We start from the raw sequence: 20618 nt of genomic DNA on the forward strand, positions 1-20618 counted from the left end.
TAGCTTACAGCAGAGTGTACGAATCACGAGATCGTGTTGAGCCGCATATTGTTATGGGAAACTTGAACGGGTGTAAGAGCGCTCACAAGCGTTGCTTTCGGCATATATCTGACGCGCATCGGTTGCTTCTGCGCATAGCACGCAAAGCGAGCCTTTCGAAACTGGCTCACAAAGAGCTGTGCTAAGGCAGCAGCACAAAGCAACGTGGCAGACAGCCTCTTCAGACACAAAAAAGAAAGAAAGAAGAAGAAGAATCTGTGCCGCGTTTGTCCTTCTGTGGTCGGTCAAGCGGCAAAACTCGATCGGAATTCCCTAATCCCACCCCTCCCTGCGAGACGCTCTTGTCAGTCGGCCCTCTTAAATGGGGCTCTTCGTGGGGGTCCCTATCCATAATGCGGCTTGGCACCTTCAATGATGGTCGCGAGCCATTTTGATTGAATTTCATTAGCCGCGCTCGCTGCCGCTCGCCTCGCCTCGAAGACATTCGAAGGGAAGCATTAAACGAAGACGACTGGCGCCGTCATTTCACTTGACGGATCACTTCGGCGCGGATCATCTTCGCTCCGCGTAAAGTCTGTTTCGAGGCGCAGGTGCACTTGCGCGCGTGGCTACACAAAAGGCCGGGCGTGCGAGCCTTTGTCCGGCTTATCCCCCTTTGTCGCTCGGCGCGTGCGTACGCCCGCGAATTCGGAAGGCATTTTTGTCACGCGAGAAAAAGGAGGAGCAAACAAAAGAAAGCGCGGCGCGTAGAGAGTGAGGCGTCTGAAAGAAGGCTGTCAAGTTTCGCTTGAGTTGTCGCCTCGCATTTGCGCCGGCATAATAAAAGAAACAAAATTGACTTCGGGTTCTCGACTACGCGCTTACGGAGTTGTTGTGTCGTCTGCGCAACTAGCAGTGACTGCGATGTAGAACGTGGGCAAGGAATACAAAGAAGAAACTTCGACAATGTGTTAGCCCAGTAGCAAAGATTGTAGTGATGTCGCGGAGCTGAATACAGTCGCAGCGTAGGATTGACAAGGCTGCCTCGACGTGATCGCCTCTATCCAGTTATCGTTAGCTGCTTGTCGCTAGCTTTCTGCCGCTTAACGACGCCAAGGTGATTAGAGTGCGATAGCAGTAGTCTACCGCAGTGAAGTGTCGTCTGCGCTTCGAAATGCGTGTGAAAAACAATCCTCGTGAAAATCTTGACTGGAGACGTGAGCCTCTTCTTTGCTCCGTCATATAAATCGACAGCGTTTTGGGGGAAAGCGGGTTTTTGGGAGAAGTCCCGTAAAACGGATGTCTATGAAAGTCTAACGGGGGCACTGATTTTAGAAAATGAATGGGGTCTAGCGGAAACGCAACGCGATATTTCCATATGAGGTGGCCATTAGTTAAAAGGTAGTGTTCATTTTTTATTATTATAGTAATAATAAACGGTTAATCTCTCTTATATATTCATGAAAGCCGCCAGACTCTTGTCCGATTCCCTTAAATAGTAAGTGCCATTAGCTCTGATGTCGTCACCATCTTTATTATAATTTAGTCGGCGCGTCTTTCCGTTCATCACACAGATCAGCAGGATTGCCTCAATTTCTAAGTGTATGGGCAAGTCGAAAAAACATCTCGGAGCAAACAAGTGCGCGGAGTCATCCGATGACGTCCCATCCAAGAAGTGGCCTTGTCTCTTTGAAGGGGTAGAGAGGCTGAATCGGCTTGAATCAAGCACGTACGTAATGAGTACGTTAGCGGACATGCATTCCCATGGTATATAAATAAAATAGTTCACACAATTAATGTATGCCAAAGCATTAAAATAGCAGAAATCTTCTTTGCCGCTAGAACGATTTCTCTCGCCTCTTCATGTACTGCCGAGTCAAGAAACAGCAATCCATCAGGGGCTACTACTATGAGAAGCGGTGACTCGGAAGCCTGACCAGCCTGAAGGAGCCCCAAATCATATATGAGCTTAATCACTGTGTTTCGCCTCCGCTCCAGTTCTTCCTCTCTGCTTTGTCATTCGCCAGTGCTTCGAAATGCTTGCCCGCAGCACAAAGCGCCGTCACTGGAACGGGTGAGAAGAATTTCATCGACCTCTCACGCACGCGCACAGATGTCTTCCGACCGGATGTTTCTGGCCAGAAGAAACGCGTTTGAGAAGTTTCCACTGTGCTGCAACGAGTAATGGTATACCACTTCTTGCATGTGTGCTTTCCAACAATTTTGAAAACTGAGAGAGGCACCTGAAGACTAAGTGACACAGACCCACGCATTTACCTACTGGAGGTTAATTACAGCTCTTAATAGAGGACAAACTATGACCTGCAGCAGTGATGAGGTCTGGAAAAGCGCCAAATTTTGGTTAATCAAGGTTTCGTGGAACTGGGTTCGTCAATTCATGCCAGCTGCAAGAACATTGTGTAGCATGCTTCTACAGATTCAGATGGCCAAGATTAACAATTAAGTAGATGTTTATGTTCACTTAGGCATGAAAACTCAGTTACTCCTTCACCTGAATAACTTACCACAAATAAGTATTTTTCTTGAATTGAAGCCCAAAATTCTTTTTTAAAAGAGGAGGGTCATTGCTCTGCAACAAAGCTCATTGGACGAACAGCGCTCGTGCGGAGTTAGGGCTATCGGCACTGATAATTTGTTGCTACATCGACAAGCTACACTTAGTGCAACCTCATTTTCTCAGATCACAAGAGACATTGGTAGCACAGCCAGCGAGAATAGCCTCATTACACCCCATCACCAGTAATGTTCCAGTCCATCGGGTGCCGTATACAGGTGTTTGCAAGCTGACAAGAATGAAAACGACAGGCAAGTCAATAAATACCCTTCTTGAGAAGTCCATGAAATGGTTTGGACAAATTTTGTACGTGCGTAAGGTAATGCTACAGTAAAGCATTCGCACCACAATTTACGTGAGAGAAAGAGAAGTGGTTCTTGTAGGGAAAGGAGGAAAGACTAGCACTATCTTCTGCAACCCATGCGGGAGCAAGGCTCAGCGCCAGCAGGGTGGAGGAGATGGGAGCAAAGGAGAGAGAGGGTAGGCGGGAAAAAGGTAGAGGGTCGTCCTAGCAGCAACAGAGCAGCCCGGCCGGGAGGGCCCAGTGGGTTCGACCGGAGGAGTAGGCTGGAGGTAGACTGTATAGGAGGTGGCCCAGCAGAAACGAAGTAGTGACGGATCAGGAAACCCGAGGTGGTGGGATAGCCGTTAGGCTTCGTAGAAATTTCCTATAGTCTCGCCGAGAGCCCCGACGAGTCGAGGTACTCGACGACACTTAGGAAGGCTGTTAGCTGATTACGACAGGGGAAGAGGATATCTTCCTGTCGTGAACATGCGAGCCCCAAGCGGTGGAACTCCTGCAGAAGTCGGCCGCGGTGCTGCAGGTGAGCAGGTCAGGCCAGCAGGAGGTGCTCCAGAGTCTCTGGTTCACCGCAGGAGGCACAGGCTGGCGACGTGGCTTCCCCAAGGCGGTGCCGGCGGGCTGCCGCCCAGTAGCAGCCAACTCGCACTCGGAGCAGCAACGAGGCATCCCTTCGTGGGAGGCTGAGCTGTGGAAAAGGCCGTGGAGGTCGGCCCAGGGATACCCGTTTGTCCGGGTGGCAGGCGATGATGTGCCGGCGCAGCCTGTGTCTCGAGAAGCCTGCGGCCGTTACAGCAGGGCTGAGGGGGACGTTTGAGTGGTGGGCACTCTTTGCAAGAGTGTCCGCCTCTTCATTCCGCCACATGTGCCGGTAGCCAATGCAGGGATAGTGAGCATCCTGCGTCCTGAAGGGCCGTCAGTCTTGAAGAGAGCAGCGCAATCCCAAGGCTAGCCCTGTCAGGGCTCTGCAGGCAGAGCAGCGCCGCCTTGGAGTCGCAGAAGATGGCTGCGGGGGTCGCTGGTAGCTCCTCTGCCAGTAGGTAAGGCGGAGTCCTGCTAGCTCTGATGCGGTAGAGCTTGCATGTTCCGGGAGACGGCACAGTTTGCTCTTTTGTAGGGCCGGTGCAACGCAGGCTGCTGTGGATGAGCCCGTCTCCTGTATCACGGATCCATCGACGAAGATGTGAAGGTGGCCCTCAAGTCTCTCTTGGAGGAGAGAGGCTGCCGTCTGCTGTAGGGCACATGTTGGGGAATGGTACTTCGTGACACCTGGCAGCTCCGTCGAGATACGGATTGGTGGTCGATGTGGTGGGCGAGGCTGTACAGCGTTTGCAGGCGTATCCCCTGTGACCTCCTTATAGAGGCCACACAGCCGTCCCATGTGTGATGCTGGCCGGGAGCGTAGACGTGAAGGTTCTCATTATAAGAGAGCTACATGCGATTAAAAGTTACCCTCCTCCTTACCCTTGATATTTCTCCTCGACTCGTTCGCCGAGCAATCGGGGCTAATCTCCACCTTCCCTGGCTCTGCGTGATGATGTGACGTCTTGTCGACTACCGGTGTCATGGATCCAGCGAACGAACCCTCTGCGACCTCTCCGCTAACCACCTAGCCATCGATTCCCAGTGAGAGCTATCCGAGCAGCGTACGTTGCGAGCGTTTTGTTTCGATTCCAGTTTCAATCGTCGTTCGCGTAATGAACCCAGAGCTTGATAAGTGGTTGTGCCGGTTGACCGAAGAGATGGGTTTTGATGCATATAGCGATATGCTTTTTCGCAATCCTGAGCTCTACGCTCACGACAGAAGCAGCGATTCGGCACCGCCAGACTTACCGCATTCCCCTGGCGACGACAACGATCACCGGTAAGCGTAAATACGGAAAATGACCTTCTCTGTTCGACACGCGGTATTCTGGAAGTAACTGTATACGGCGTGAAAGAACGGCTGAAAACACGTAGATGCTGGCGCCGACCGGATACTGCGACCGCCTGATGCGCGGCAGCCACTCCGCTCGCCTGTTGCCTTGCGGATGGACGCGACTTCGCAGCTTTACATGTCGCCAATCGCTACATATGCAGCCTACAATACAACACGAGTGATTCATGGTCCTCGTGAAAAGAAACTTCGAGGCTAACACTGACCGCGCAGCTCGAGTCAATACCGAAGCCGGTTGTAACTCCAACCATGCAGAGGACATTCGCTGTGTGCCGGAAATACTCCAATGTATAGTCATAACTTATCGTTGTGCATTCACACTATTACGAAGAACATTTCTTCACCATAAAGTTGTAAAAGCTGCCGGTGACGCAACGTGGGTAAGCAGTCGGACAGCTCGCCCGACTCACGTGACACGTCACGCACGCACGCTTCGTAGATGGCGACTGGGTGGCTGGAAACTCTGGAAACTCAGGTGAGCGGAGCCGCCGCGATCGGTAGTGATGCACATATTCAAATCCTTATAATAAATTACACGCTTTACGTGGAGCGCTTTCATGTGTAACTTAATGATCAGAAGGACCTACCCTAAGAAATCAGTACGTTTGTACAATATCGTCAAGATCCTTTCAGCGTCCCTTTAAGATGCTTTTAAAGTAGAGCTAGTCGGCATGGATTTATTGAGTCTAGAAAGCGCAAGGGAACACATAGACGAAGAAAAGAGGGCAAGACAAGTCGCTGTCGAGAAAAGAAAACACCCCGTGTGCGTGTTTCCTTACACGGTTTAGCCACAATGTATTTTTTAATCAAAGTGGCGCAAGACCCTCTTCGTCACCCCACGTTGTACTTGTAATTCTATCTGAAGATAAATAGGAAGGCCGCATCTGGCCCTATCGACTGAATACTGCAAGTTAAAAGCAATAACAGCGCCGGCTATTGAGTCAATACCACATATCGATGGCGTATTGGACACTCAGTCCTAAGTTATCCTTGAGCGTACATGCTACATAACGTATTTGAACGCGTAGATGCATCCTGATATCTTTCATGCGGCAGCTGTTTGCGTTCATGCAAACAGCAAAGGGCAGAGTTATAATTAAGAAAGTTGATAGGAACGATAAGTCAAATTATCGTCCTATATTGTTTCTACCTGTCTTTCGAAAGGTCTGGAGAAAATAATTCTAAAGCGCCTATCTTCACTTACTGACCGTCATAACCTTACACGTTCATCCCAATATGGGTTTCCAAGGAACAAGTCGACAGAGCTGGCACTTTTGGCTCAAAAAGAATTTATTCTGTAGAATTTCGATCGCAAAATTATGGAGCTTGGACATTTTTGAACTTTCCAGAAGCTATTTAACTTATAAATCACATAATTCTCATTAAAATACTTTAACATCACGGCATTAGGGGGACAGCACAAGAATTAATCACATCCTATTCACACCATTGATCTCAGTTTGTAGTAATTGAAAGACAAAATTCTTCAGTAAGATCAATAAAAACAGTTGCACCACTGGGTAGTATTCTGGGTCCGTTTCTGTTTACCCTGTATGTAAATGAAATAGTATACTACTTCATTTACATACAGGGTAAACATAAACGCATCGATCCGCACAGATTATATAGTGGGCAGTATTATCAAGGTGTATACACCTTGATGAAATTGCCCACTATATAGTCTATGCGGATGAGACCAGTTTATTTTTATTTTTTTCAGACAATTCATACAAAAATTTAGCTAGTGAAGCCAATAGTGCGTTGTCTAAAATGAATACATGGGTTCAAAGTAGTTGTCTAGCAAAAAAAATTTAATTATGGGGTTTTACGTGCCAAAACCACTTTCTGATAATGAGGCACGCCGTAGTGGAGGACTCCGGAAATTTCGACCACCTGGGCATCTTTAACGTGCACCGTAGTTGTTTAGCACTAGACCATCACAAAACAAAAGCCGTCCTATTTCACCCCCACCACAGACAAACCCAAATGCCGCACATTGTGTTAAACAGCACCAATATCGAAATAGTAACTAACTTTAAATCACTAGGTATATACTTTTCAGAAGATGTGACATGGGATGAACACGTGAAGTATATGGTTAACAAGTTATCAAGGACTACTGGCATCATTCGCCGCCACTGTTATTTCTCTACCTCAGTCAATTTACTTTTATATAATTCTTTATTTTCTTCTAACACTAAACTACGCCTTTTTAGTATGGCCCACAACAACGGCTGCATACATTATCAAACTGTTAATATTGCAGAAAAAGGTCTTACGCCTGGTCTGTAACGTCCCGTATCATTCCCATACTCCAGACCTATTAAAAAAAACACACAGTACCGTTCCTATTACATCATTGTAAAATTATAAACTGTGCCACCTTTATCAACTAGGAATATTAAAAAATAATGATGCATTAACTAACCTTGCCCGATTGCAGAAAAACACCACCACCTATAACGTACGTTATTTGGAACCCTGGTACGTCACCAAATGCTGAACAAACTGCGGGAAACAAATGTTAAGATATTCATTGTCGATGGTTCTAAATCACATTTTTATGGAAACAAATAACGACATATTCACGATTTCATCAATTAGATTGCGTGCCATGTTTGTATAATAATGTAATCCTTTTTTTTCTTTTTCCCCCCTGCCCTGTTTTTTTTTGCTTGCTTTTTGACACCGAGGAAGGATAGGGATAGACTTTTCTCATTCAGTGACATTACCAGATTCTATAGAAAGTCTAGGTGTATATATCCACCTCCTAGAGCAAAACTGGACAGGTCTCAGGAGGTTGATTGGAGGCGCTTACAAACCAGAACTTACACGAACCCGGCACATCTTAACTGCATGTTTCAGGAATGTTACCCTGATCCAAAATGTAAAATATGTAATGATGAAGGAGCCACCCTAGAGGATATACTCTGGGATTGTGAAATAGTTAAGAGAAGAATTGCAGTCCCCCTCGATGAACTAGAGGCGCGGTGGAGAGCCGCACTGACTAGCTCAGATCTTCAGGACCAACTTTGAGCCGTCCAGCAAGCCCGGGAAGCTACCGAGAGACTGCTGCTGTCCCTGATACGGGCTACAGCCAGGCCATAAATTTGCAGGATATTGTTACGTGAAGGACGAGTCAGTAAGACGAGCAACTATTTACAGGTTATTTACAAAAGCGGTTGCAGCGCTGACCGGTTAGATTCACTGCGCGAGCCCAGTTCGCTCTTCTTTCTCTTTTGTCGAGTGATGGCGCCCACGTGCCTCGTTCAAAAGATTTCGCTTTGTGAAGGTGTACGACCAGCGAAGCTGTTTAGCGCACGACACAGAGGTGACACAGAATTTTGAACAAAGGTACAAACATATTAATTTTCCTAATCTGTGGCCATCGTGACGATATATACTGTACGCACACACATTCGCGTATCACCTATTAAATGTGTCCGTCACGTAAGACAACGAATGGCTCATACCCCCGTAAACGCGGCCTCCCCATTACGACGACGGTCGTTATCGAACCATAGCCTGTCGCAGACGTTGCAGGTGGAGCCGAAATGAAGATCAAGGAAGTCTCTTTGGAACCTCGCATTCGCATCGTTCAACTCATCCACGCTGACTCCTTGACGGCGAAGACATAGAGAAAGGTGAAGGTGCTTCGCGCCCTTCACTGACTCACTGTTTGCTTCGTCGCTTCTCGCTAGTCGCTTACGTGCCGTCTCGTGGGCACGCTCGTCGACCGCCCCATTGGCGTCCGTACGCCGTCGACGGTCACACTCACGTCCGTGCTCCCTTCGTCGCCGTTCATGCGCGCACTGTTCTTCAGCAGTCCTGACGAAGCACGGACTACCCGTTGCACCGACGGAACGAAACTGAGATCAATAACGTCGTTCCCCTATACAGAGCCGTGACGTCAGCCGCACTCGAAAGAGCTATTCGGGATGATGATAGTTTTGCACAATGGAGCCAACTGTGGAAGAAGAACGCTACGACGAACGCGCGAGCAGTGGCACGAGCGCGTTCACGTGCTTGCGCCGAAGGGCGCCAACGAAGAAGGCGACGATGCTCGAGCCGTCGCTGATGATGATAATTTCTGCTCGCAGACGCCACGAAACCCCGGATCTGAACCATATACAGCTTCGCTGTAAAAACTACCATAGACAAGTGAATAGAGGGTTCGGGTTGAAGTTTTGCACATGGTCAGTAGAGCTCTAATTCTGGGTCCTCGTTCACTAAACTAATTTTTGTCATCCGTGATCGGCCATCATTTGCTGCCATCGTCCAGTTCTGACGTCGACAGCTGTCATAAGCGGCAGGAGCCACGTAAGATGACTTTTTGTGGATACGGGGCATCGTCACTTGCAACAGCATCGCGTCAGGTGCACCGAATTATTAAGTTGATCTGGCGCAACGTGACACCTCTATAGCTAATCGGGCTCTCGTAGCAAGTGGTCGGTAAACATAGCACTTCTCTCCCTTGGTTAATATGAAGTAGAAATAATCACACGATTGGCGTCTTCCCGCCGACGCTCTTGCAGTCGCAGAATGTGGAGTCTCATTAAAGAAAAAAATGCCGCTGCCTTGCAGTATGCACTCCCATATGTCACCGCTAAGCTACTGGAAAGAAGTAAAGTGTGGCGTTCCCTAAAACTGGGCACCGCTTTAGGCCTCCCTGTATAACACCCTCTGATCCGTTCTTCAGGACTGAGCGATCGCATGCCAACAATAGCGCTGGTTTTCGTTTGATTCATTTGTTCGCACTCACCGTCGCATCGAGTGATACTGGCGACAGCACGATTGGAGCAGCGCTAGAGTTCAGTGGCGTACGCGTGCGAAGAGCCCTCTCTGAAGTAACGTTTTGGGCGTGCCCTTCAAACGCTTCTTTGTCATCTTACAACAATGCAAACGGCGTGCCTTCACATAACTTGAAGCGAGATTATCGTGTCTCGCTGTGCTGCTGGAAAGATGCTCTGAGGAATTAACTAGAGTGTTGCTTTTGCGATACCCTTGCCGATTTTCAATCTACGTCTTTAGATCTCTGTCCATCACATTCCAATTTTTTGTCTATGCATAACATTGTCGTCGATATTGGTTTCTGGCGGGGGAGGCTAGAAATGTTGCAATAGCTATGGTAATTCGCTTTTCATCGATCTACCCAGTCGCGAACCGTCACCACGCATGAAGAAGACAGTAAGAAAGGTAATTGGTTTGTTGGAGACAGTGAATAATGACTCGGTCGTCTAATCGAGTTCAGCCCCTTCCATTGTCTCTGTCTTTGTCTTCCAGCTATAGCTGCGCAAGTTTTCCTTTCTCCGGTATATAATGGGGCTAGAGAATGACCGGCAATGCAACTCCTGCGGAATTTAATTTCCCCGGTGCGGAGACGCATTCCCGAAGCAAAAAACATTTCCGTCGTTCATCATCGGTTGCCATCGAGAGAAAGCGATACCATTCCTCGCATCGGGGCAACAAGAGGAAACCACCTGCGGTCGTGCGCGTTCTACTGGAGGCATGCCAAACCGAACGAGGCTCTCCTGCGCCCTTTCACTACTGGTGCCTCACAGTGCGTGGACGGCCTCTCGCAGGCGCATTGCCCAATGCGGTGAAAATGCTCCGCTCGCTCGGCTTGATTAATTGGCGCGTCCTTGTCCGTCATTTGAGCCGCTTTTGTTGTCCGCGGGAGTGCGTGCAGGCCCCACGCTGCGCCGACCCAAGCCTTGGAGATTAAATCTGCAGCCTCATCCGGGCGTGTTCTTGAGGGAGACGGGACGTCTTGATGCGGACCCTTGTGGGAGTACCTTGGTTTCAAGCCTCCTGAATGTGAACGAGGAAGCAGGTGAAAAAGGATGCCGAACTGATCAGAATGTGTGAATTAATATTCTTGCCGGGTAAATTTTCTCTTTGTTTATTTTTCTTCTCTCTCTCTGAAGCGGTCGTATACACACTCAAATTAATAAAAATGCTTAAATATTTTTTTCTTTTGTGTGATCGAAGCCAATATATCTTATTACTAATAGCCTGGGTTTGGCTCGTTTTACTAAACCCATGGGGGGGGGGGGGGGGGGGCGCATATAGTGACTGCGGCTGCATGAAAACTAAATAGAAAATAGCACCTATGAAGAAAAAAAACGTTATGTTTAACAGAAAGGCAGGCAAGTAAGTAAATGACGAGATTGTCTGGTTTTTCTGAACGTAGAGTATTGAGTCAAGTGCAGAACAATGCAACAGCGTTGCTCGCGGATTATACGCGGATAAGGCATTCTTGTTCCGATTTCGTATTTATAGTCTCCATTAAGGGCATGGTATAATTTCACAATTTCCGTTACTTGGGTGTCATGTACAATACGGAATCGCTGAAGACGTCGCGTTGAAGTTTGCTCTAACAGGGCAGTGATATTAGAAATGAATATCTTCGTGTCAAGGCGCATGCATGCATGCCACGCACATACACAAAAACAAGCACACACGCAAGCACCTATACGGAGGGCTGCGCTTAAAGGAATACTTGAGCATAGTATGGGCGAGGGCATACTCTGTGCCACTTTGGTCAGAAAGTATGCACTGGCTTTCTCGAGAAGAAAGTGAAGGACCATGGGTTCGCAGTACCTACACCAAAAGCGATGCCTCGAATCATAAGCTGCGACGTGATCTTGACCGAACTCATCCGCGGTCACCTATGCAATATAAGAATATTTACGCCCCTAGGGATGTTTTCTTGTCCCAGTGGTAACACCCTTAACGCTAGGGCCTTACAAAAATTTGTAGAGGAGGACAACGTAGCTGTAACTACACGTGCGATGGCAAAAAAACGTATTTGAAAACTACGTAAACATTCTGACAACCTCGTGCGCGCAGAAATATCCGACAAGTGAATTTGACAGGGCGAGGTATAAAACTCTCCTGTCGGATAGTTTTTTGCGCACAAGGCTGTTTAAGGGTGTTTTCTTGCCACACATGTGCGACAGGAAAACACCCTTAAGTGTGCAAACATTCTTACAGTGTGGGGTATGTGGGAGCGTTTAATTGTGTAAGCACGCTGAGCGCTTGCTTGCAAACGACCTGAGAATGATAGCGGTTGATATTCACGGATGTTATTTCCCTTATATATGTGCTGCCAGCTCTCACAAACCACCTTACGAGGCACTCGCTATCAAGCCGATGGTAATCATGAATGAGAGACCGCCGACAAGACCGCCGACAAGACCGCCGACAAGACCGCCAATGGGGACTAGTTTTCATGTTTATGGCGTAGGCTTTGTTAATGCAGGACTCGGTCTTTTTGCATGGGTAATTTAAAGTGAGAGATCGTAATCAAGAGCAAATTTTATAGCTCAAGATTTTCTGTTCTTGTCCTTTTTGTTACATTTTATGTATGCCCAAACATTCAGAGACACGTTGCAAAAGAAATTATTTTCCTGTGGTCATTAGTTTGGGATTTACAGCGAGTTTTCCAACCCACACCCTCGTATTGCGTAACCGAAACCAAGTTACATCAATTGGTTCCGAAAATAAGCACTATTTCCTTTACATGAATATTATTCAAAATACCTTTTTTTATTTTGTGCTGTCGACGCGCAGCCGCACGAACAAAAGGAGACTCTAGTGCACCTAATGGGGGCCCCAGCAGTGAACCTGGTGCAATTTAGGCCTCTGTGTGTTGTTTTGTACATGACCGGGGTAGTTGGAGAAGTATGGGAGAGGCCTTTGCCCTGCAGTGGGCGTAACTAGGCTGATGATTATGATGATGATGATGATGATGATGATGATGATGATGATGATGGTGGTGATGATGATGATGATGTGTTGTTTTTGCCATCTTTCACGTGGTTTGAAACGTATGCTTACGTTTTTATCAAAACAAGACTTTGGTCCGCGTTATGTTACGCAAACTTTGATAATTTGTTTCTGAACGAATATATTGAAATGGAACTTCGCACACTCAACTAAGACAAAAGACACTGATGCAATATTTTTGAATTTAGAGATAATCTTGCAAACAAATTTGGACCGAACGGGCAATTATTTTCGCTTTGCTTAGTTTTTCGAACATTACTTCCTTATATTTATCAAATCACATTTATCCTAGTTCATTGCGTAATCTCACACTTAGCTACATAAATGCCACAGCTTTATTCAGTTGAGCAATTCATTAGCTACTTATCGTTGCTGGCACGACTAGCACTTTTAACATATTTTATGACCAAAACTACCTGCCAGAAAAAAGAGAAAGAAACACAACCATTTAGTGCAGTTAAAATAGTTGGGTAAGATAAGTGCGACATGCTTATTCAGAAAGATAAGTTATTCCATTCATGGCTTCTGAATAAAGCAAGCTTATTTTTCTTTTTGTTTCTTAGCGCGCGCGCGTGTTTTTTGCGTGTGTGTGTGTTGTGTGTGTGTGTGTGTGTGTGTGTGTGTGTGTGTGTGTGTGTGTGTGTGTGTGTGTGTGTGTGTGTGTGTGTGTGTGTGTGTGTGTGTGTGTGTGGTGTGTGTGTGCGTGTGTGTATGTGTGCGTGTGCGTGTGCGTGCGTGTGCGTGTGTGTGCGTGTGTGTGTCCTCCAATCTTAAGGAACCTCTATGGTCATACACGCCCCACGTTTCACGAAAGTGAAAAGCCTTGAGCAACGCCACTTACCTCTCACCACCTCTCCTCTTGCAGCGAAAACATTCATCTAAGTGCCGGAAGCATGTGCATGGTTTGGTGTGTATGTGTATATATATATATATTAGGTGACAAACCAGGATTTCGAGCCCGCGCTGTTTCTTAAAACTCGTTGCCGCTGTCGTTTTCTTTACTTGGCCAGCGTGGCTCGTCGCTCATCGTGTTCGAGTAGGCAGCCTTCCGCGAATAAGGCGCACCACCTGGCATGCCCCAGCGTCTCGTAATTGCCAGCGCTTCTAGAGGTCAGACAAGGGACATCGTGGCGCGGTCTTGGTGGGATACGTTTTAATCTAGTTAGAAGCCTACTTGGTGGAGCGCGGGTATGCGCGGCCTCACAAGCGGACCTATTAGGCATACGAGCACGCGAATCCGCGTATCAGTGCGCTCGAGTGGGCACCCGGGCCGAGGCGCGATGTGCCTGCAGGTGAAGCGGAGCGGAAGTGCACCGGTTTTCACGGCCCCCATCGAGACATTCCGAACGACAGCGAAAAGTGCGGGTTTTTTTTTTTTTAGTGCAATATCTCATGAAGGGCATAATGTCCCTTACAAGGGGCAAAACTGCACAGCCGTAATTTCCTGTAACTTCTAGCACGACGTAATATTCGAGCCCATCAGCATTTTCAAGGGCGGCACTGCACAACTACACAGCGTGAAACGATATCCGCGTAAAATTAATTCGGCGGTTATAGAAAATCTACCTGTTTTATCAGTGTCGTGCCCATGCATCTTTGTAACCTGCTCCTTATCGCGACATTGACCTTGCCATTAATTCCATTCATCTGTCGCGATTCTTGTTCTCTTAAAGGAACGAATATTGGCAACTTGAAGTCTCGGAATTTAATTCAGAGGCTCTGCGGCTTCGTGGCAAACGCCGACGCACATGTGGTGGCATAAATTGGAGCGAACCATTATACATTCTCTTCTGAGCATTAACCGTAACTTCCGGTTACTTCAAAGAACAATTCTTGCTACGAAAATGTTCCTAACCTGCTGTACTCGTATACTGTCACCGTTTAATGATACTGCGGCTAAGGATCTACGTTCTGTGCCTCCCCATTGACAGTGTCTCAAGCAGAAATAAAAAGAAATAAAAGAACAGTGCACGCTAAACTGAAGTTTGCAGGACTAGCCACACCGGCATCGCACACATCTATCCGCAGGTCGCGCGACTTCCGGTCCAGTGGCGCTCCGTGCAACCGCGCGGCGTTCCTGGGACAGCGGCGGCAGCAACGCGCGCGCGCATAGGGGACTTGCGTTTCTCGGAGCTTTGACCGGGCCTCGTGCGGTGGCAAAGATGGATCATCGGGCCGTAATTGCCCGAGCTTCTTTTCTACCGCAGCAAGGTCGGCCGGGCCCGGCAGAGCCGACGCCCGCCTTCTCCCAGATCGCCCGGGATAGCGTCTTAATAACCTCGGCTCGGCCGAAACACGACGCCGGTAATGCGGACCTTGGACAACCGCCGATTGTGAGCGTATATACGCGTTGTCTGCGCGCACCGCGAGGGCCGATCGAGGCCACCTGGTTATCCCGGCGTCGGAAAAAAAAAGGTCCGTTCGCGGCCGTGACTTCCCGCCGACGCCGCCGACGCATGTGGGTTTGGGTATGGCTGCTTTTCTCGGAGGTCTCCTTTCTCCGGCGAGCCGCTTTCCACCGATCGACTGTCACGAGAGAAGGTACACGCGGTGCACCCGCGGTTTCTTAATTGTTGACCTAATACGTCGCGTTTTTTCTTCCTGGATACAGTGCGTCAGCGGACCACTTCGCTAACCTCCGGGCAGTTTAGCACCTCACTAATCAACCTCTTACCGTCCTCGAAAACGTTTTTTTGTGTTGGATATTTTGCCCGAGCTGGCCAGCCTGCCCCGAAGCATTGAACACTGTCACTTCGTGGAGGAAGCCAGCGTCTTGAGCTCGGTGATTGGTGCTGTTTGGCCATGCTTACATCCTCCCGAAAAAAAAAAGGAAATATAATATAAGAATAAATGAAAAATTCAAACGCTATCACTCGTTTGCGATGAATAACCTACCAATACCTGCGCAGATGTGCTATAGATGTATAAATGTGATACGTATACATGTGTTGATTCGCCCTGCTTGGACTGTCATAATGGTATACCGTAGACAGCGTTCAGAAGACAAGGGCAAACATGAAAATTAAGCCACAGTGCCGTGCGCTGTCATGTCTGTCCGTGTCCTTTTAGCGCTACTTAAAATTACAGTATATATGCTTTAACCATCAGCAGCCGATTTTTAGGGTACTTGTCGTCCGCACACTGCCACTGTCTCAAAAACATCGAGTCGTCTGTAGTGTTGCGTCACTGTTGGTCTGATCTTGCCAAACGTTTGCGAACGCTCTCTGCCGACGAATCCTCCGACCGTATAGCGATTGTTGGCACCGCGTCGGTGTCGTGCTCTCCTAGCGTGACTGTGCATTTACGGGTTTTTGTGTAACAAGGCAATAAGGGAAATGTGAAGCAAAGGACAACACATATTTGCAAATTAACGCCGATATATGGCTGCCTAATTAAGCAAACATACTATAGAAGTGTTCTTTGCCATCCTTGCCACTTACAGCATGCAAAGCCCGAAGTATACCTGCATGAAGCCGAACTATGAAGAGATGTTAAAGATTAAAGTCACAAATGTCGCTCTTCTCTCGTGGGGCCCGCGCGAGATGGAGCTAAGTATGGACAGCTGGGCTAGCTGGTTATGATTAGCATTGTGAAACATAGTTCCAGTGCGCAATTGAACAAGGACGAGGAGAGATGGAGCCTCGAGCAAAGTGTGACGCTTTGCCGAACATAGTTGTTTTCAATCTGGCCCGGAACGACACCTGCAATCATCAATGTGAATTTCGAAAAAATTCTCGTGTATGCCCCAGTGACTGAATAGTTTATAAACATGCCGGAACATTCCAAACGATATGTTTTCAGCGAATGTCAGAGCCTTTTTCAGCCTTCTTCAACCTCGCACAAAGTGTTTTTAACAGTCATAAGAAGTTTCAGTTCATGAAGGTCTGATATAGTGGCACAGGACCTTGACTAAGTACAAACGCAGTTAATCGCTTTACACCTTGCGGATCCGAGTTCGGTGAGCTAACGAAAGATTGTGGCCCATGTAGAGATTTCGAAAGGCTGCCTTATCTCATTTACCCAAGAAAACGATATTATGTTATGACTGCGCTGTCATATCATAATATCGTTCTCTTGGGTAAACGAGATAAGGTAGTCTTCCGAAATCTCTACATGGGCCGCCGAGTAACCTGATGATGGCGAACAAAGATTGAAGCACCTGCGATCTTCGTACTGTGCAATTCCGAGCGATGTATGGCGCGAAATTTAACGTTTTATTTTTAGCTCCCTTCTATTTTGCAAGAGGCAGCGAAACTTTATTTCTTCAGTATGACTGGACCGATCGCAATCACCTTTAGTTCACGTAGGCAGCACACATAGGGTTAATTGTATTGATTTGGTTTGGAGAATTTCGCTTTTATAATTGCGGAGATGCAGCTGGTGCTAGCGAGAGAAGCGTCGCGTTTTCTCCGACTTCCCCTGCATAGTGCAATGTGGTACGTTGATGCCGTGCACCTGCATATAACATTGCATATCGTATGTTTCACCTAATAATTTTGTGATATGTGTGCCTAGACATGAAAGGTAATTTTTATAGCATAGTATTTCATCCGGCCAATACCAGAAAGTACGCAACGGCCATTGCGATAAAGCTCTTATTGTGATATCATTTTAGCCCTTGCAATAATAGTTTTTGTAATGTTAAATTCTTATTTTATACAATTAACTAATACCTTTCTAAGCAGTTTGATGCAATTCTGAAGTTGTGGAACGGAAGGCAATTTTTTAGGCCATGTACGTATATTGTTGCCATATTATGAGCAGAGTTGAGGAGCGGGCCCTCCCATTCCATTCACATTCCATTCCAGAGAGTGGAAGCTCTCATTAATTACACTCCTTTGAACTCCTCCGAATGGTGAGACTTTGGCTGGCTCTCCAGCTGTGACTCAGCTCATTAATTCCGTTCCTCTAGTCCTAGTAATTAAAACGCTTTCTGTATAATTGTTTACTACTTGCGCATGCATGCCTCGTAACAAAAACTTTGAATCATTAACGATGTTAGAAATAAATGTTACATACTACTATTCTTTCCGGTGCTTATTATTATTCAGTCACATTAATAAGCGAAACGCATACGTATGTTTTACAAGAGGATATTTTGCTTCGTATTTGCTGGCATATTTTAATAGGCATGATTTTTTTCAGGCACACCTCTGTGACAACCTGTTATCGCGCCATCCGGGTACTAAGCAGACTAAGCGCAAGATGCAGCCGTTTGCGACATTGTTTTCACTTCCATCCTTGTGTCGTAAACAATGCATGCTCTTGTTAAATTGAATATTTCTTAGCTACTAAATGTTACTGCTTTTAAATACAATTAAGCCGTGTAGCACCGGCAAGATTCCGCGTATTCATAAGCGTAGAATATTTAGAATACCATTTTGTTTGTGATTATCGCGGCCGAGGCAGTCACCTATAGGTAGATACTGAGAGAGCCGGTATTCAGAAAAAAAAGAGAAATGTACGAAAAATTGGTCTAGTCTAGTTTAGAGCAACCGGCAAATACAGCACCTTTGTAGTCTCGTTTAAAATGAACGCCTAGTGCTCCAGGACTACGTGCCCATTGAATTCCAACTTCATTTCAGAATCTCGGGACCTCATTCCATTCCCATTTCACCTGCCCGACTGGTGTCATCATTCCATTGCTGCGAAATATTCTACTCTGAAGTTGCAGCAGAGTGCATCGGAATTGTTTGCCCGTATCGTGTAAATTTTTGTTTGCCTTTCATTCTTAGTTCACTCGAAACCGCGCTTCGGCTAACACGGGGACAGGTGCATAGCTGTACGGGATGGTCACAAATTAAAGGGACTGACGACTGGCCAGAATGTGTTGTGAGACGTTGATGGAAGTGAAATGATTATGTTTGGTTGTGTTAGAATCCAGCGCGCTGTTCGCGATTCAAGTAGCAATTATAATTTTAAATTGCTAAAGAAAGTTTCAAAAATCAGTAATTGGTGAGTCCTGGCGGTGAAATCTTGGTACTTTGGATGTAGTCTATGAGATTACTGTGCGTAAGTCCACTTTTATTAAGTACAGCATAATTGTTGCTTAACATTGCAGTTAAGTTACAGTTAAGTTACAGTTAAAGTTACAGTTAACATTACGCTTCAGAAGTGAAAAGCGCATGCATTGCCACGACAGCACGCCGAACGGCGCATCACGTGTAAAAACGTCATTTCGTTTTCGATCCAATTGATTTCATTTTCGAGTGTTTGAATGCCAAAGTAGTTGAACAGGAAGCCAGGAAAACATTTCTATTATCGCAGAAATACTTTAACACTACGGAAAACATGAATCGCAGGAACATAGACTTGATCAACAATATAATTCTTGCTCACACTACAGCTGCAGTTGTGGGCAGCCTCCCACTATAATGCTGGCGAGTAAACGCTATCGCACTCGCCCATCACCATTCTCATCATGCTTCCAGTGAGCGACTACATCCTCACTGCAGATCGAAAAATTGGGATAAAATAATGTTCCACGGCGTTTTCCGCGTTACCACTTCATAATTAGGCACTCTGACCGGTAAGCTTTCCATTGTACTAAAAAAAAATGGCTGTGGCTTAGGTAAGGTTAAGCCCAGGATGCGAAGCATACTAGCCTTTATTTTAGTTGTTGAACCACTGTTTAGCCTGGTGAACTGCTGTTGCTTGGCTATATTTGGTTCGGCTAGACGAAGAAACAACTCATGCATTACTTCTTCGCCTTCAAGAGTGGAACGCGACAGCGTTCCCGTCGACCCGCCAAGGGGTGTAAGACAATGGGCTACAGGGCAGCGACTACGCGCCCCGCATTGGACGCGGTGAGCGTCGAGCAAAGCAGCGTTCGGCGCGGCAACGAAATGTGCGCCTGAGCAAGAGACGCACGCCTTAGAAACAGCGCGTTTCTAAGGCAACACCGCATTCACTAGAGGCGCTTTTGTACCGCTTTGAAGCGTTGTACTCGTGGCTCAGTGGTAGCGTCTCCGTCCCACACTCCGGAGACCCTGGTTCGATTCCCACCCAGCCCGTCTTGCAAGAGTTGAGCCAAAGCCACTTCTCCTCTGTCGTGACGTCACGGTGTCACGTGATTTCATGGTCACCGCCGCGCCTGAGGAGCTGGGTTGAGCCCTCGTATATGCTTCGCATAAAAACGGGTGCCATGAAAATTTGTTGCGAGTACCTTTAGTGCAGCAGGATGGAACACTAGCTACTGATTTTGGGTAAAAATATCTCCAAGCTAATGATATCAGAATTCCTACTAAATAAACACGTGTTGAGCATCAACTGGATTCTGTGCAGCGGTTGCAATACGCACGCTGTGGATATTCAGTTAGCAAGAACTTTTTTAATAAATGATTTTATTGGGAAATCTTGCACAAACTCAAACTTCTGCAACTGCTATGAATCAGGACGTAATAGCTACTTTAGTATTCATTACAAAAGACTCTCAGAACGCCTCAATCAGCTCCTTCCTAAAGCCTGAATAGCAATGAGAAATTCACTAACTCATTAATTTTGCTGACAAATCATTTTGGAAAACCTTTCATATTAGACATACTACACAAATTTCAGTCAATGTAGGGTAAAAGAAAAAAGCAGTAATTAATATTATAACGGGTTGCTACTACCTAGATACTGCTATTCTTTACATTTTCTTTTCCTTTCGCGTCTTTAAATTTTCACGCTGGTATTGTATCAATACTGATTTACTTCCTTTACTATAATGCGAGGTATTCAGCTAGTGTTATCCCGGTTTGCTTCTTATACGACCACTTCATCTATGTTAGGACGTCCTCCTGGCAGTTTCCATTCGGGAGCTTCGACTGTATGATAAAGCTATAGATGCTAATTATGTATTTCGCAAATGAAAGGGCTGTGCTGTTGAGAGCTAGAAAGCAAGGATAGGAAAGGCAGGGATGTCAACCATACCAGCGTCTAGTTTGCTATCCTGCACTGGGGGTAGAGAAAAGGTGGTATGGAACATAGGAAAAGAAGCAGAGAGTACGCTCTGCGCAACACATAACAACTTCAGAGTATCGTGCAGGTCTTCG

The 20618-nt window shown here is 46.7% G+C and overlaps 2 protein-coding genes across 2 annotated transcripts in view; one reads left to right on the forward strand and one right to left on the reverse strand.

Moving 5' to 3' along the window:
• The window catches only part of LOC135918182 (lopap-like), a 57058-nt gene extending 48330 nt beyond the window's left edge, over positions 1-8728 (reverse strand). The window contains exon 1 of the mRNA XM_065451854.2: positions 8468-8728. The gene's annotated coding sequence lies outside the window, so the exon portion shown is untranslated. The remainder of the gene's footprint in view (positions 1-8467) is intronic.
• Positions 1-20618, forward strand: part of LOC135918167 (membrane metallo-endopeptidase-like 1) — a 62595-nt gene that overhangs the window by 30066 nt on the left and 11911 nt on the right. The gene's annotated exons all lie outside the window — the stretch shown is intronic.

The sequence above is a fragment of the Dermacentor albipictus genome, chromosome 1 (assembly GCF_038994185.2).
Source record: "Dermacentor albipictus isolate Rhodes 1998 colony chromosome 1, USDA_Dalb.pri_finalv2, whole genome shotgun sequence".
Taxonomy (NCBI): Eukaryota; Metazoa; Arthropoda; class Arachnida; order Ixodida; family Ixodidae; genus Dermacentor; species Dermacentor albipictus.